Consider the following 13,689-nt stretch of genomic DNA (forward strand, 5'->3'; position numbering starts at 1 on the left):
GCTCCATGCAGTGGTTCAAATGAACTAATGTGGGGTAGTGGGTATTTATTTTCAAACTGTTATATTATTTAGGCCTTGATAATCAATACAAGGACAAAGCAACCCATCCTTCTTTTCTATAAAAAAGAAACTGGCACCTACTGGGGAGGATGAAGGTTTAATAATGCCTGCCACGGCGAGAGACTCGCTAATGTATCTCTCCATGGCCTCTCTCTCCGGTCGGGATAGGTTATAAAGACAACTGGTGGGTAGTGAGGCCCCAGGGAGAAGGTCAATGGCACAATCCTACGGGCGGTGCGGAGGCAGGGAAAGAGCCCGTTGTTTATGGTATTCTGTGGGGACTCTGGACATGTCGAGGGGTTCCAAGACAGGTGGGGTCACAGTAGTCTCCCTGGGCAGTTGGTCATGGGCACCCAGTAAGTAGCCCTGGCTGGCGAGGGCCTGTTGCACAGGGTCCGTGTCCGCTGGGTTCATACTTGTCCAGTTCATTCTGTTGGAAGGACGTGGCTGGGGATGAACCCAAGTGCAGGACACAGGCACGGAGGCAGAGTCGTTAGGCATTAGCACCACCGTGAACGGGGAACCGGTATCCAGGACAGTCTTTACACAGAGACAAGGTTCACGTAGAGTATCCAGAAAACGATGCGGAACATAGAACTGACAGTTCTCAGGAATCAGGTTGGTGGACCTCATTGCCAGGGGTGGTGGTAAAGGCAGGTACATTAAGGACATTTAAGAAACTCTCAGCACATGCATGAAAGAAAAATGAAGGGGTATCTGGGAGAGAAGTATGACATGATCTTGGAGTAAATTAAAAGGTCAGCAGAAATTTTTGGGCTGAAAGGCTTATACTGTTCTGTACTGTTCTATGTTCTAGAGCTGCACATAAGACCCTAAGTGCAGTCAAGCTTATATTTGTAAAGGTGTGACATCATGTCCAAATTTTATATGCCATGCCCCGATTTATGAATGCAAACATGTCTTTTGCTTCCAGTACCACCTTATCGAGTTGTGTTGTCACTCCCAGAAAACAATGGGCTTGAACCCCAGTGTCCCTATGTTAATTAATATCTCTTAGCACCCTAGCATTTACTGTATGTGTCCTATACCTACTTGACTTCCCAAAATGTATCACCTTGCGTTTGCTGGAATTAAATTTTATCTGCTAAACCTCTGCTCAACTTTTCATAGACACATAGAAACAAAGAAAACCTACAGCACAATACAGGGCCTTCGGCCCACAATGCTGTGCTGAACATATACTTACTTTAGAAATTACCTAGGGTTACCCATAGCCATCTATTTTTCTAAGCTCCATGTGCCTATCCAGGACTTAAAAGACCCTGTCGTATCCGCCTCCACCACCGCTGCCAGCAGCCCATTCCACGCACTCACCACTCTCTGCATAAAAAACTTACCCCTGACATCTCTTCTGTACCCACTTCCAAGCACCTTAAAACTGTGCCCTCTGGTGTTAGCCATTTCAGTCCTGAGAAAAAGCCTCTGATGATCAATGCCTCTCCACATCTTATACACCTCTATCAGGTCACCTCTCATCCTCCACTGCTCCTCCAAGGAGAAAAGACCGTGTTCACTCAACCTATTCTCGTAAGGCATGCTGTAGAATTGAGGCAACATCCTTGTTAATCTCCTCTGCACCCTTTCTATAGTTCCCATGTCTTTCCTGTAGTCTGACCCATATCCTGCTGTAGCCTTAGATAAGATTCTTGTTATCCAAAGCAACACCACTTTTGTGTAACTTGCATTAAACCTCTTTTGTTTACATCTGATTTGTTAACCTATATCACAATCAATCGATATTGATCCTTATGGTACATCACTAGTCACAGACTTCCAATCAGCAAAGCATTTTCCACAACTACCCACTGCTTTTTATCACCAAGACAATTTTGGATCCAGTTAGTCAGCTTATTTTGGATTGCATTCATCTTAATCTTCTGGACCAAGCTACCATGTTGGATTTTGTTGAATGCCATATTGAAATATAGAAACAGTAGACAATGTCTACCATTACTCTTCTTAGCTAGCTCCTCAGTAAGTACAATGAAGTTAATGAGACAAGATTTCAATGCCATGTCAACTCTTGCAGATAATTCATGTCTTTCCAAATGTACTGTGAGTTTTTGCCTTGTGCACCAGCCTTTTATTTGGTACCTTACTGAATGCTTTCAGGCATTCTATATAAACTCATATCTGGTGTTTAGATTTTAATAACTCTTCCTGAATGCTAGCATATTTGTCAAACATGTTTACTTGGTTGTTTTGCATGAACCTTCTCTAAATGACGAGCTATAATATTTTTTCCTGGATTATAGACTCCAACATCTTGCCAATAACAAATATTAAGCTAGTTGCCATATCGTAGAGACACACTCCTAATGGAATCCATGTTATTTAGTTATTCTGGAACTTGTGGCATGGCTGTTTATCTGCAAATGGATGAATGCTGATAGTTGCTTTCCGAATTTCCGATTATGACCGGCTCAAGACAGCCCTATACTATTTGTTATAATTAGCACGTTGTTACTTACTTTCAGGGTTTTTTAAAGTTATAGAATAATGCATTAACTGCACTGATGCCATAATTCCCTCCTTGCTTTCCCAGAGAGATTTTACAGTAGAATTCATAGATATCTCTTCTTCCTGCGCCCTGATACAACAAACTCCCTATACATTGTTTTGGAGTGACTGACTACAATTTAAACAAACAGTCTTCTTGATCAGTAAATGGCTCTTTCTCTTGGAGAAAAAATATGAATTTGTAATTGTGGCTATCACAATTTTTGCATTAATCTGTTGTAGGCTGTCATAGTTCATGAAGGCCTGGAGTGCAAAATTAAGAGCTGTACTTCTAAAATGGTGGGTGCAGGCTCTACTCTGGAGATCAATGGTAGAAAGCACACTTAGAATAATGTGATTTAACTTACAAAATACAGTGCAGGTTTGCTTTAAAAGCATTTTATATTTAACAGTTGCATGATTTTTTTAAATGGACAAGAGCTAGAATTTATAACAATTTCATCTCAGGACAGATCAAATAAGTACTTACTGCATTTTATTGATTCACAAACTATATTCAAACTTTCATGTTAAGTGTTTTTAGTATGTCATCATTCAAAAATAACTGTTCAGTATGTTGACACAGAAAAAAAATGGCAGCCTGTTTCTGTACCTAACTAACTATGAGATAGGTAATCTGTTTTATTAGATAACTTACAGGTCCTGGACACTGGGTTACATTTCTTTGAAATCTGCTTGAGAGGTGAATTGGACCTCATTTAAGGAATTAAGGAATTTCACAAAAGATCTCTACCAGTACAGCACTACTTAAATACTACATAAGTATCAGTGTTGACTTTTGACTCAAGCACATAGTAGAATTTGGCTCATTAGAATGGTTATCACTGAGTCAAGTGAAGTTTTGTTTCCTGGAGCTATAATACATACTTTATAGGATTGAATCATTTATCCTTCTGCTTTATTCAGCTCAGAGCAACCATAGCTTGTATTTTTACACAAAAAATATCCCATGGCACTTCAAAGCAACATTTTCAGAAAATTAGCACTGAATAATATAAAGATATATTGTTCCTGGTGACCAAAATGTTGATTAAGGAATTAAATATTAAGTAGCATCTTAAATAAGGAAAGAGGAGAAGAGTTTGAGGGCAGGAATTCTAAAGTATGCATTGCCCTGGACTGCTGAAGGCACTTATGATTAGAAAACACAAAGTGCAGATGCATGACAACAGAAAAAGACTCATAGTCTAACTTTGCCTTGACGTAATCTTTATACCCTTTCCAGAATGCTACTTCAGTGTTAATTTCAAGGGGGGTGGGGGAGGATCTTCAATATCATACAGTGTTTTTTCTTTACATTTTAGTCCATGTTTTTTTCTGTTCTCCAACCCAAAATAGTGGCGTAGATTTACTCAAACCTGTCAATGATTGGCAAACCAAAAATCCCTGACCGGAAATTATTTCACTAGCATGGGGCTTGCTGTTTACAAGTATTTAGTCTGGTTGCTTTAAGTAAGACTAAAAATATCAGTAAGCAAACTGTTAGTTTGTTTTTGCATTTTCCTTGGTTGACCATCCTGTGGTTTGGTCAATGCATACTGTACTTGCCAATCATGATAAACTGTCAAAATGTTAGAGAAGTTTGTAAGGATGATAAATAAATTAACAGAATCCATTTAATTATTGTGAATTCTTCTTCCTGAAATTTCATCAGAGAGCAAACATCTTAACATATGCCATGGAGAAGATGTCAGAAGCTAATATTAGTGTAGATTATTGTAGATGGGATTAAAAGGTTGGCATATACACTAATCCCATTTACCAGCATTTGGTCTGTATCCTTCTATGCCTTGACTACTCAAGTGCAGGTCTAAATGTCTCTTAAACATAGTGATTGTACCTCTTCTGTTAGCAGTTTCTAGATATTAACTATTCTGTGTAAACAAAAGAAATCTTTTATTCAAATCCGCTTTAATCCTTCTTCTTTTTGCCTTTCTTTTTCTGATGCCATGTGTTTGCTTTTGAAAAAGATTCTTGCTGTATTCCTTATACAGTATTTCTTTGCTGCAGGAAAACAAAATCCAACCTATCCCTGTAACAAGAACGTTTCAATCCAGGCAACATCCAGCTGAATCTTCTCTGCTCTCTCTCGAACACAACATATCTCTCCTTTAATTTGTAAGTCGGAGCCACATCACTGCTGCAAGTACAGTTCAACTAGTGTTTTGTAAATTTGCAACATAACATGTGAAATTTTATATTATCTGACCTGACCTATGGAAAGCAAGCATGCCATATGCCACCTTCACCACTTTAGACTTCTAACTATAGACTTCCAATCAGAAGAGTATCCTTCTGCCACTATCCTTTGCCTACTATTACCATGCCAATTTGGATCCATATAGCCAGCTTGCCTTGCATTCCACATGTTTTAACTTTCTGGACCGATTTATCATTTGGGGTCTGCAGCTGGTGCTATTCTAGATTGCGTGTTGTTCAATGAACTGGAATTGATTAGAGAGCTTAAGGTAAAGGAACCCTTATGGACCAGTGATCCTAATATGACAGAATTCACTTTGTGGTTTGAAAAGGAAAAGCTAAAGTCGGTTCCGGTGACGTCATCGTCCAGAATGGCAGCTTAAATTAATAGCACCTCTGGAAAAATGCATATATTGCCCCGTTAATCCATCAAATATAAGATCTTTCAAAAATATCTGAATTGATAAGGGGGGGCAAGAATGGGGAAGAAGAATGGAGATAAAAAAAAAGCGTCACTGCGGAGCCTATGGACGAGAGAGGTGCAACGCATACCTCTCCTCCCTGAACGCGTGCTAGCGAGGCTGACGATGGGCCTCATTCAGGCGAAGCAGCAAATATGATAAAAATTCTGGAAGAGGTATGGGGATTCCAAAACGATATAAAACAGCAACTCAATGATATCAAGTCAGAGCTCACCAATGTCAATCAAAAAAAGCAGTGGCATAGACTCGAATTGAGAAGGTGGAAGATCGCGTGCAAAATGTGAAACAGATACTAAGTAAGACGATAAAAATACTATATCAACAAGAAAGTAAACTGATTGACCAGGAGGGAAGATCACGACGGAAACATATCAGGATATACAATGCTCCCGAAGGAACGGAGGGCTTGTCTACGATGGAGTTTGTAGGAAAGTTGCTGCGGGACGCGCTAGAGATTCCCTCCACTATGGAGCATGAAACTGTGAGAGGGCGCATCGTGCGCTCGTCCCAAGGCCTACTGGAGACAGAGAAGATAAGCCACGCTCAATAGTAATTAGATTCCTTCGATATAATACCAAGGCGGAAATTCTACGAAGGGCCTGGGGTAAGAAGAGGGTGTTTTTGGACGGGAAATTAATATAATTCAATCAAGATTACCCTCCGACGGTCCTGCAGAAACGTAAAGAATACTCTGCTGTAAAGCGAATATTAAAGCAAGGAAAGATTAGATTCCAAACTCCGTACCCTGCTAAACTGCGGGTGTTTTATGAAGATAGTATGCAACTGTATCAGACAGTGGAAGAGGCAACTACAGACATGAGGAACAGAGGGCTGCCCGTCAGCGTGATCAAACCGAGGGAAAGCCTGGCTGAGCAGTTATCCCGATCTGCTATTCTTATCTCAAGCAAGTCAAATTTTGAAAAAGTATTCGAAATGGGAGATAGGGAGGGCAGCTATATTCCGGAAAGGGGGAATATAGATGGAAATTCAGTTACTCTATTGAATATATACGCACCCCAGGAAGTGATATTAGTTTCTTTCAGAAAATTACTAATATTATGGTAACGGAAACAGAAGGTCTCCTGATATGTGGGGAGACTTAAATTTACAATTAGACTCTTCCAATAGAAAAACCTATGAAACAAAATCCTTACATAAGAGAGTTAATACACTTTTTGAAGATATTGGTTTACTTGATATATGGAGGGACCTTTTCCCCGACAGAAGGGATTACACTCATTGTTCTCCCCCCCCCCCCCCATTCTGTATATACAAGAATAGACTATTTCATAACATTTGGAAAAGATAAAAACAAAAGAAACAGCTGTGGAATTGGGACAATAGATGTAAGTCCCCATGCACCTATATATTTATCTGTTGATTTTGACCTACAACAAAAGAATACTATTTGGAAACTAAATTCAAGCCTACTCAATGATCTCCACTTTAAGGAACAAATTAAAAAAGAAATTGGTCTTTACTTAGAATTCAATGATAATGGAGAGGTTTCACCTCCCATTCTATGGGATATTCTGAAGGCTGTCTTAAGAGGGAAAGTTATAGCGATACCTTCATATAAGAAAAAAAAAGGAATAAAACATTAGAGGAATTAAAAAATAGGCTGAAGGAACTAAAAAAACACACAAGTTCAGTTTGGCGCAGGATACATTAGAGGAAATTTTAAAAATTAGGAATGAAATTAATAGTTTGGCTACGCAAGAAATCAGGAAAAATTTAATGTTTCTGAAACAGAGACATTATGAAAGTGGATATGAAAATACAGTCTATGAAAATACTGGCGTGGAAACTGAAGAAAAAGATAGAAAAAAGTATAATTCATAGAATTTGGGATCCAAGAACAAAAATGATAAAAAAAAAAGCTAAGTGAAATTCAAGAAGCTTTTGAAGTGTTTTACAAAACTCTATATTCCAAAGTTCCAGGGGGAAGCATAACCCATATTGACACTTTCCACAATTCTCTAGAGTTACCCACTTTAAGCGAAGAACAAAATAGAACGATGACTGCTGACATAACTGAAGTTGAACTAAAAGCTGGAATTAGTAGGCTTAAATTAAGCAAGTCACCAGGTTCATACGGGTAGACGGCAGAGTGGTTCAAAAAATTTTAAAATGAGTTAATTCCTGTCTTACTCCCCACAATGAACTGGGCTCTAAAAAAGGCACAAATGCCACCCAGCTGGAAGGAAGCGATAATCTCAGCTATACCAAAAGATGGCAAGGATAAAATGGAATGTGGGTCATTTAGACCAATATCCATTCTTAATGTAGATTATAGATTATTTACCTCCATCATGGCCAAACGATTAGAAGAGTTTCTACCCATACTGATACATAAGGATCAGACAGGTATTTTACAACAACGCCAAACACAAGACAATATATGAAGGACACTTCACGTTATGGATCATATACAGAAAAATAAAATCGAAGCAATAGTGATGAGCGTGGATGCTGAAAAGGCATTTGATTCAGTTAATTGGAATTTTCTTTACAGAGTTTTACATTGATTTGGTTTCCATGACACAATTATTAAAACTATACAGGCACTATATGACAACCCTACTGCTAGGATTAAAATCAATGGATATTTATCAAATAGTTTTACCCTAGAAAGGGGCACGAGACAGGGTTGTGCATGGTCACTGCTACTCTTCGCATTATATCTGGAACCATTAGCTCAATACATCAGACAAAATGAAGATATCAGGGGAATTACTATTAAAGGGACAGAGCATAAATTGGCCTGTTACGCAGATGACATTTTGATCTATCTAGGGCAGGGGTGTCAAACTCATTTTAGGTCACAGGCCGGATTGGGCAAAATGCAACGTCATGCGGGCCAGATCAGTTGTGCACGTGCAAACGCATGCGCGCATGCTCCCACAGCTTTCGTTGCCTTCGTTTTTTCAACCTGCTCTCATGTGTCTCAGTTGTGATTTTCATAATGTCATTTAGATGTCTGTGTGTCAGCTGCGAGCACAGTTTGGATTTGTTAATGTTCATTGTGGGGAACGCATGCTCACAGGGGTATGTTGTCCCGAACATGCAAATGATCTTTGAGGCAAAGTCTGTCATCTTGTGGTACTTCGGTCCCAGGTATTGATAGAATAAGTCCAGACCCACAGTCTCAAATTTATATTTCAAAGCTGAGTTACACTGAATTTCAATTAGTTCCATTTGGAGTTCCTCCGGCACATCTGATGCTGCGTTGACGGCAAATGGCGAGCAAAATAGTGAGAACTCCTTCTCAAGCTGAGTGAAGACTTGGAAACGATTCTGAAACTCACTTTTCAGCCGTGATATTTTGTCCTTGTACCTGTCCATGTTGTCATTGTTCCCATGAGCGACACACACAGACTGCAAAGAGGGGAAATGAACTGGGTTGCTCCGGGATAGTTGCATCTCCCACAGGCCTAATTTAATTTGAAAGGCACGAATGCTGTAATAGTATTCCGTAACAAGTTTGTTGCGGCCTTGCATGTTAACATTAAGCACACTTAAGTGCTCTGTTATATCCACCAAAAATGCAAGATCATGAAGCCAGTCTGGGTCATCCAGCTCTGCCACTGGCTTCCCTTTCTCGTTCATGAATAGTCTAATTTCCACACGTAATTGAAGAAAACGTTTGAGCACAACCCCTCTGCTCAACCAGTGGACTTCAGTGTGGTAGGGTAGGCCGTGTCCGATATTACTTTCGGACAAAAGAGTGTCAAATTGCCAATGGTTGAGTCCCTTGGCTCTAATAAAATTAACCGTTTTGATTACTACATCTATGACATTGTCCATTTTCAGACTCCTGTTACATAACGCCTCTTGGTGTATAATACAGTGAAAATTCCAGAATTCCTGCTCTGGATTCCCTGTCTGAACTTTCTCTCTGAGTTTCACGACAACTCCTGCCTTTTTCCCGACCATGGACCGTGCGCCATCTGTTACCACGCTGACAGCGTGACTCCAGTCAACCCCCAGTCTGTCCAAGGCCTCGATGAAGTTGGAGAAAATGTCGTTCTCCGTTGTGGTGTTTGTCATGGGCACCATCTCCACAAACTCCTCGGTGACAATCAAAGATGCATTAACACCACAAATAAATGCTCCCAACTGAGCTACATCAGTCACGTGGGTGCTCTCATCAATTGCAATAGAGAAGGCAATAAGTGGCTTCACTTTGCCTTTTAGTTGACTGTTCAAATCTCCTGCAAGGTCCCTGGTTCTCTCTGCCACAGTGTTTCTTGACAAGCTGATATTACCAAAAACCTGTCTCTTCTCAGGGCGCACCAGCTCAGCCGCCGTCAGCATGCATGCTTTGATGAATTCCCTCTCTGAGAATGGCTTCGACGCAGCAGCTATTTTGTTGGCGATGATATAGCTGGCCTTGACAGCTCCATCGTGAGTCTCTCGACTTCTGGTGAACACTGATTGCTGTTTCTTCGGAGCTGCTTCAAGCTCGTTTACCTTTTGCGTTCTGAGTCGTCCTGCATACTTGTCATATTTTTCTCTGTGTGACGTCTCATAGTGTCATTTGATATTGTACACTTTTGCCACAGCCACTTGTTGCGAGCGTATCAGACATGTAGGTTTGCCATTGACCTCACAGAAGAAAAAATGATCTTTCCAATTATCGTTGAATATCTGACCTTCGATGTCAACTTTTCTTTTCTTGGAAAGCATTTTGAACCACAGCAGCAAACCGTCTCAGCCTTGCTACAGGTGTTACTTACCTGAGTACTCTGTGTGTTTACACTGTGTCTGACGACGTAAGTGGGGCCCTAGTGGTCTTCAGTGCAGGGTGGTAGGCGCTTATGCACAGTGGGTTATTAACTGCCGCCTGTTGTTTTCTAAGTACACACAACAAGCTGCCGGCACAGCCGGCAGCACAGACAACAGTGGGTGAGAGAGCGGCCGCCGTACAGATACATAATAAATGGTCATGAATATACTTTTTTTTCACCAGATCATCCCGTGGGCCAGATGCGGCCTGCGGGCCGGTAGTTTGACACTCCTGATCTAGGGCAACCAACATACTCTTTACCTAAGTTGGTGCAATCCTTTGAACAATATGGCCAGTTATCAGGATACAAGATCAACATAGATAAAACTCAATTAATTTCATATAACTATAGCCCACCAAGAGAAATTGAAAGTAGATATCCCTGGGCATGGCAAGCAGAGTCTTTCAAATATTTGGGCATCATTATGGCAAACTATTTGTCAAAATTATCAGAATGCAAATATCAGCCTATATATAAAAGAATTAAGAAAGATATAACAAGATGGAACCTAATTCCTTCTTTTAGTCTCAGTTTAAGGATTAAATATATTAAAGTGAATATATCTCTTTCAGACCCTACCAATAGAGATTAATCAGGATCAATTCAATGAATGGAAAAAAATGTTATCAAGATATATATGGCAAGGTAAAAGGCCTAGAGTTTGTCTCAAAACTTTGCAATTAGCCAAGGAAAAGGGGGGATGGGGCCTACTTTCTCTTAGAGCTTATTATTTTGCAGCACAGTTGAGAGCTGTTGGTGCAACCCATCATATGACACTCAATGAAAAAACATTGAGGAGAGGATACTTTCCATCCCCGTACAGGCAATTTTGGCTGATAACAACCTACAAAGGTACATAAAAACTATTGATAACCCATGGGTGAAATGGACTCTTAAAATATGGAAAACTATTATAAAAGAATATAAACTAGAGGGAGATATTGCAATTCTTAAATGGTCTGCATATCACTCTGATTTTACGCCAAATAAACTGGATGCTAGATTTAAGGACTGGACAGCTAAAGGAATAACAGTCCTTTGCAATATAATGAAGGAGGAACACTGTTCAGTTTTGAAATGCTTAAAGAGAAACACTTATTAGAAAAGCAAGTCTTTATCGGTATCTACAGATACGACAGTATGTTAATAGGAGGGTTAAAAATGTAACCAAGGCAGGTACATGTGTAGCCTGGGGAAAAGTACACGCTCAGGACAGCAAAGACTTTTTCGGGTTTTAATTCCTTTATCGGTTTTCGATGTTTAAGTGCCAGTAGAGGGTCGCGAGACAAAACGAATGAATTTACAACCAGTCCTTGCCGTTACAGTCTCAGTTTAACTTTCGATCCACACCCTTGTGTATGGACAGAATCGCATATGCAGTATAAAAAATAACAGTACAGATACGGTACAAATACGGTAGTGGCAATCCTGAAGGAACACAATACAAACAACATTAGAATCCCACCCACTCTGCATCTTATACATAACAGCGAAAAATGTAAGCGAATACATCTCATCTAAGACGTACACACGTGCTGAACTTCCGAACAGAGACTAAACATTCACGTTACACTGTTACATTCACAATCAGTCCTGATACAATAAAGTTAGACAAAAGGTACACTTTGGCACAACTTTTACAAGGTATTGCCTGGTAGTTAAATTACAGGAAGCCTGACCTACTTGGATGGTGAAGGACTTTGCCCAAGCCACGCGATCCAGCGTTGAGTCATTCACTCGAGAAAATCTAAAGCATCCACATGTAAAATATGTCAAACTACCGATATTCTCAATTCGCCAGCAAGAATAAATGAATTCACATGGATATCGTCAATTAATGCTCACCTTTCCTCACCATGCCCAGCACACTCTGGGAGAGACCAGATTCCAACGCCCCACCAGCGCCTTCAGCAGAAAGCAAAATGGTCTCCCCGATATCCCGCGTGTGCGTAATGACATCACCGTCTCCCTTAAGGCACAGACAACTATTCTAGCATTACCCAGATGGATGCCTAAGTACACTTTTAACGATACTGAATAAGGTCCGACGGTCACCCGGTTACATTCTCCCCTGCATTCAAGTAATCGTTTCCGGACCACCATCTGTTCTTGCCCCAACATAGCATCCACAGGCAAGTGGGGATCCACCCCAAACAACAGACAGTAAGGCGAATACCCGATGGTTGCGTGAGGTGTCGCATTATATGCATACACCAACTCAGGTAGATGTTCTGGCCACCTGCGCTTCTCTCCTGGAGGCAACATACGCAGCAGATCATGCATTGTCCTGTTGAAATGCTCGCACTGCACGTTTCCAGTAGGATGATGAGGTGTGGTACGGCTGTTCTTTGCCCCGTATAGTTTGCAAAGCTCTGCTATGACCTCACTTTCGAAGTTACTGTCCTGGTCAGAATGCAACCTCTCAGGAACACCGTACTTCATGAACCATTCCCTCAAGAGCACCCTTGCTGTGATATCTGCCTTTTGATTCTGAGTTGGAAATACTTGGGTAAATTTAGAGAAAGCGTCTGTGACCAATAAGATATTCTCACGCCCATCACTTGCCGGCTCCAACACAGTGAAATCTACCGCAACAACTTCAAGCGGCCTAGAAGCCAGAAATGACTTCATGGGGGCGGGGGGCACACGCGGATCCTAGGCTGTGGCATCTTAATTAGTACACAACGTGGACAATTTTTGACCCACCGTGCCACATCCTCGTGTATGCCTACCCAAAAACATCGGCTTCTCAACAACTGCAGAGTACGTTTATGCCTTGATGGCCCATAGAATCATGTACATACTCTAACACTTTGCTCCTCAAGCTGTTAGGTATCAGAAGCTGGTAACACTCCCCAAGCTTCTCATCCTCAACTACCCTGTACAGTAACCCTTTACGCTCTCTGATACTGTCCCAGTGCCCTAACAGAGACAAAACAGGCTTAGGCAGAGTTTTATGCTCCTGGCCACTCAGCTTCCTTTTCTGATCCCATAAGTCTGTTAGGACACTTAGCACAGGGTCTTGCTGCGGAAAAGTACGTAAGTCCCCATTAGAATAACCTGGGAGGGTTAGAGTGTTCCCTTGCGTCGGACCACTTACCTCATTAGTACCAGCTTCCCAGGCTCGGATTTGCTTAACCCTACAGCTGCTAAGACCAGCGGTAACCAGTGCCGGGTCAAGGGCACTGCCGCAATTGATCAAACTACCAATCGCCACAGCCCCATCGAACTCCGCATTCTCTGAGGCAGGCTCAGACTCCCCTGCAAATAGCTGCCTAGAGGGCGCATCAGCCACGGTATTGCTCCGACCCGGACGATACTGGACATCAAAGCCAAACACTGCGTAGACAAGTTGCCTACACTGGCTGATAATGTTCATGCCTACAATACATGGGATAGGGGGTTCGGTGCTCACAGAATCCCTGACTACTAGAAAGCCACAATTTGGTATCTTCATGCCCATTGCTTGAACCTCTAGCTCTTGATACCCAAGGTAAGGAATATCAAGCAACACACATCAAAGTTGCTGGTGAACGCAGCAGGCCAGGCAGCATCTGTAGGAAGAGGTGCAGTCGACGTTTCAGGCCGAGACCCTTCGTCAGGACTAACTGAAGGAA

General features: G+C 41.3%; 1 protein-coding gene across 4 annotated transcripts in view; it reads left to right on the forward strand.

Moving 5' to 3' along the window:
• The window catches only part of ldlrad4a (low density lipoprotein receptor class A domain containing 4a), a 288,649-nt gene that overhangs the window by 165,243 nt on the left and 109,717 nt on the right, over positions 1–13,689 (forward strand). The window contains exon 1 of one of the 4 annotated variants that reach the window (XM_072258537.1): positions 5,845–5,886. The exons of the other annotated variants lie outside the window; for them this stretch is intronic. The gene's annotated coding sequence lies outside the window, so the exon portion shown is untranslated. Of the gene's footprint in view, positions 1–5,844; positions 5,887–13,689 lie in introns of those variants that run through there. 4 annotated transcript variants of the gene reach the window in all.

The sequence above is a fragment of the Mobula birostris genome, chromosome 1, assembly GCF_030028105.1.
Source record: "Mobula birostris isolate sMobBir1 chromosome 1, sMobBir1.hap1, whole genome shotgun sequence".
Classification (NCBI taxonomy): domain Eukaryota; kingdom Metazoa; phylum Chordata; class Chondrichthyes; order Myliobatiformes; family Myliobatidae; genus Mobula; species Mobula birostris.